Below are 5000 nucleotides of genomic sequence, written 5' to 3' on the forward strand. Positions count from 1 at the left end.
CTCTGTTTGCATGTATTAGCTCTAGAATTACCACAGTTATCCAAGTAACGTGGGTACGATCTAAGGAACCATAACTGATTTAATGAGCCATTCGCGGTTTCACCTTAATGCGGCTTGTACTGAGACATGCATGGCTTAATCTTTGAGACAAGCATATGACTACTGGCAGGATCAACCAGGGAGCTGCGTCAACTAGAGCTGAGCAGCCGGCCGCCCGGGAGTGTGTCCCAGGGGCCCGCGCGAACACGCAAGCGTCCGCTCAATTATTCTGCAAACAGGAGGAGGCTGAGCTCCCCTGCACAATACACCTCGAAACCCTCTCAGGTCCCGGCGGCGCGCAGCGCCGTCCTAAGTACTTGGTCGGGTTCGAGAGAGGCGCAATCGCCCGGAGTTAGGCGAGTAGACGCTTTAGGTGCGACCACCCGTGCTCCCAACTGAGCTTGCCGCTGCCGACAGAGGCCCGGGAGCGTGCTGTCGTGGCATTGCCGGCGGGAGACAACACGCGCCACCTACGGTGACCGGCAGCTCCAACGCCAGCGCCACAGAAGGGCAAAGGCCCCACGTGGGTGCCGAAGCGAACTCTCCCAGCACAGCGCACGTGCCAACACGTCTGCACAACTGCGATACAAACCACCAGCGAGAACCGCTGGGGCGACCGAGCAGCAGACGGCGTCGCGGCGCCGAGTGCCGGGCGGCGGCGCATCCTCAACGCACACAGTCCTCAGTCGGACCAGCACACTGCAGATGTCCACCGCGCTTCGCACCGGGCCCGCGAGGACCCACTTTGGCCGCCCGGCGCCGCGCGCAGGGTGCCCCGGCGCGCAGCTGCGCCGCCTGCCGCGTCCGTCGGCCGGCGCGCCTGCCACTGGGCGCCCCCACCAGCCGGCTGTAGCGCGTGCGCCCACGCACCGCGCGGCCAGCACGCCGGGCGGCCCCCCCTCACCGGCCGGGGACGGTCCCACCCAGCCACCGCCGCGTATCGCTTCACACACAGATTTGCCCTTACTGATTTACCTCCAGCAACAACAACCGCACCACAATGGGTTTACCAGTTGTTCATTTGCGTAACGTCACCAGCAAACGTAGACGTCCATCCCAGTTTGCAAATGCAACGATTATTGCATACCTGTCTGTTAGGTGTCACGACACACTACGTCTGCCCACATACACGCAACAAAATGTGCACGACTAGAGAACACGTGGGAGGTGGCCCCCTACGTATGCGATGTCCATTACGAGACCGACTGTCAACCAGCATCTGTACCATGTCGCAGATGTGGAACGCGGTGCACCATGCTATCACACTGTGTGAGAAGAGACGACTACGTTTGAATACACGCGCCACTACATCAACAGACGGCTCATGCTGATCGCCATCCAGGGCGTCCGTTAATCCCACACGTCTCTATGGCGTACCACACTGCAATGTAGCTGTTATGGGGAGACGGCACGTGGCTGAGTGCACAACATTTGGACCGTATGGTTCGCTGTTGTTGGGCGCAGTCGTTGTACGGTCACACATGTGCCACAGCGTATCATGCAGTACATACGGACCTATGTGCAGTACAATGTGAGGGTTAAGCTTACGACATCAGCGGACAGTGGACACAGGCCGTACCACGACGTAGACTGAGCGCTTCGACATGCGAATGCCAGTGAACAGCTGCGAAGGGCATTGAACACGCAAGCACCTGAACGACCAGCGTGCGAAGGCAGGGGGGAGGGTGGGGGCGATGTACATCCTGCAGTCGTCCACATTACAGTGTACAGCGGGAGCATGTAAAAAGTAAGCAACACTTGCGAAGTGTTGAACATGAAACGATACACAAGAGGGTGGGCGGTGCGAGTAGCGAACTATATTCAGAGGGTTGTGGTTAGACAACACTGGATTAATGTAACGTGTCATATGCCAATTACAGAGCAGGTTAAGGCACAACTTGGGTTAGGTTAAGGCACAACGTGGGTTAGGTTAAGGCACAACTTGGGTTAGGTTAAGGCACAACGTGGGTTAGGTTAAGGCACAACGTGGGTTAGGTTAAGGCACAACGTGGGTTAGGTTAAGGCACAACGTGGGTTAGGTTAAGGCACAACGTGGGTTAGGTTAAGGCACAACGTGGGTTAGGTTAAGGCACAACGTGGGTTAGGTTAAGGCACAACGTGGGTTAGGTTAAGGCACAACGTGGGTTAGGTTAAGGCACAACGTGGGTTAGGTTAAGGCACAACGTGGGTTAGGTTAAGGCACAACTTGGGTTAGGTTAAGGCACAACTTGGGTTAGGTTAAGGCACAACTTGGGTTAGGTTAAGGCACAACTTGGGTTAGGTTAAGGCACAACTTGGGTTAGGTTAAGGCACAACTTGGGTTAGGTTAAGGCACAACTTGGGTTAGGTTAAGGCACAACTTGGGTTAGGTTAAGGCACAACTTGGGTTAGGTTAAGGCACAACGTGGGTTAGGTTAAGGCACAACGTGGGTTAGGTTAAGGCACAACGTGGGTTAGGTTAAGGCACAACGTGGGTTAGGTTAAGGCACAACGTGGGTTAGGTTAAGGCACAACGTGGGTTAGGTTAAGGCACAACGTGGGTTAGGTTAAGGCACAACGTGGGTTAGGTTAAGGCACAACGTGGGTTAGGTTAAGGCACAACGTGGGTTAGGTTAAGGCACAACGTGGGTTAGGTTAAGGCACAACGTGGGTTAGGTTAAGGCACAACGTGGGTTAGGTTAAGGCACAACGTGGGTTAGGTTAAGGCACAACGTGGGTTAGGTTAAGGCACAACGTGGGTTAGGTTAAGGCACAACGTGGGTTAGGTTAAGGCACAACTTGGGTTAGGTTAAGGCACAACGTGGGTTAGGTTAAGGCACAACTTGGGTTAGGTTAAGGCACAACTTGGGTTAGGTTAAGGCACAACTTGGGTTAGGTTAAGGCACAACTTGGGTTAGGTTAAGGCACAACTTGGGTTAGGTTAAGGCACAACTTGGGTTAGGTTAAGGCACAACTTGGGTTAGGTTAAGGCACAACTTGGGTTAGGTTAAGGCACAACGTGGGTTAGGTTAAGGCACAACGTGGGTTAGGTTAAGGCACAACGTGGGTTAGGTTAAGGCACAACGTGGGTTAGGTTAAGGCACAACGTGGGTTAGGTTAAGGCACAACGTGGGTTAGGTTAAGGCACAACGTGGGTTAGGTTAAGGCACAACGTGGGTTAGGTTAAGGCACAACGTGGGTTAGGTTAAGGCACAACGTGGGTTAGGTTAAGGCACAACGTGGGTTAGGTTAAGGCACAACGTGGGTTAGGTTAAGGCACAACGTGGGTTAGGTTAAGGCACAACGTGGGTTAGGTTAAGGCACAACGTGGGTTAGGTTAAGGTAGAAATTGCGTTACATTGCGGTACAAATTGCGTTACATTGCGGTACAAATTGCGTTACATTGCGGTACAAATTGCGTTACATTGCGGTACAAATTGCGTTACATTGCGGTACAAATTGCGTTACATTGCGGTACAAATTGCGTTACATTGCGGTACAAATTGCGTTACATTGCGGTACAAATTGCGTTACATTGCGGTACAAATTGCGTTACATTGCGGTACAAATTGCGTTACATTGCGGTACAAATTGCGTTACATTGCGGTACAGATTGCGTTACATTGCGGTACACATTGCGTTACACATTGCGGTACACATTGCGTTACACATTGCGGTACACATTGCGTTACACATTGCGGTACACATTGCGGTACACATTGCGTTACACATTGCGTTACACATTGCGGTACACATTGCGGTACATTGCGGTACACATTGCGGTACATTGCGGTACACATTGCGTTACATTGCGGTACACATTGCGTTACATTGCGGTACACATTGCGTTACATTGCGGTACAAATTGCGTTACGAATTTGGTTAAGTTAAGGTGCAAAATGGGTTAGGTTAAGGTGCGAAATGGGTTGGATTACAGTACACAACGTGGTAAGAGAGTGTGTTGGGGGGGGGGGGGGCCGAGGTTCGTTGGTAGTGATCATTGTAAGTGAATGTCTGAGGCAGCTTCAGTATGTCACAGCAGTTATGTCTCGTCAGGATGCGCTTTTCGCTCGTGACTGGAGGCGCGCCGCGTCTGTGGTTGCGGCAAGGGAGCGGCAGACCTGTGTGATTCATTCCTGCCATTGTTTCTGTGCCGTAACAGGAGGCAGTGTGGTGGTGTTGGGTGCACCCCTGTGTAGGACATGTGTGGGTGTTGGTGGCTTATCTGAGCAATTGTGGATGTCGGACGGGTGGGATATTCTATTTTAGAATTGGACCCCCTGGTGTGGTTATCATAGTGTGGATGGTGTACTGTGGCGGAGAGGATGCACCGGACGTTGGTCCATGCTGGTGCTTACATATTGTATCTGTGTCTGTTACAGGCAGAGAGTAATGTGTGATAGAGTGTCTCGCTGATGTGTGGTTCATATTGTGTGCACAGACTTACAGCATGTATAGGGACAGCGGGAATTTGGCATATTGGATATAACTCTTCGTGAAACGCAAGATATAGGGGTGGATTGCAACGTACGAGTGCGGGAAGAGTCCGCCGTTCATCCGCTGGAGTTGCGATTTCGGCGGTTGGGGTGGGGCACGTGCGGGTGCGGGTGGAGTGATTGTCGGTTGACTACTTCGTGCGACGCAGGCACTGGCGTTCGGGTTCCTGTGGTGGACAGATTATGCAGGCTTTGTGGGTGGCGTCGGAAAATGGGTACTGTGGGACCTAGCGATGTCGTAGTCGGGGTGGCGTCTCATAGATGGCGGTATCGTCGGTGCAGCAGGTCATGTTTCGGGAGACTTGCAGATGGCGGTATTTAGTTTTCGTGTTGCGCGCGACATGGTGGACGTAGTGTCGTCCGATTCGCGTAGATGGGGCTATTGCATGTGGTTTCGTCACATTGTCATAGATGGCGATGCTGTGGTTTGGCAGTATGGTTGGTGTAGTTCCGTTGGATTCCTGTAGATGGAGGTGTCGTTTCTGG

At 52.8% G+C, this 5000-nt stretch overlaps 1 non-coding gene across 1 annotated transcript in view; it reads right to left on the reverse strand.

The window, feature by feature from the left end:
• The window catches only part of LOC126127132 (small subunit ribosomal RNA), a 1909-nt gene extending 1727 nt beyond the window's left edge, over positions 1-182 (reverse strand). The window contains exon 1 of the ribosomal RNA XR_007526989.1: positions 1-182. This exon is cut by the window's left edge and continues 1727 nt beyond it. This is a non-coding gene — a ribosomal RNA (small subunit ribosomal RNA).
• Positions 183-5000: the final 4818 nt, after the last annotated feature.

The sequence above is a fragment of the Schistocerca cancellata genome, unplaced genomic scaffold (assembly GCF_023864275.1).
Source record: "Schistocerca cancellata isolate TAMUIC-IGC-003103 unplaced genomic scaffold, iqSchCanc2.1 HiC_scaffold_485, whole genome shotgun sequence".
Lineage (NCBI taxonomy): Eukaryota > Metazoa > Arthropoda > Insecta > Orthoptera > Acrididae > Schistocerca > Schistocerca cancellata.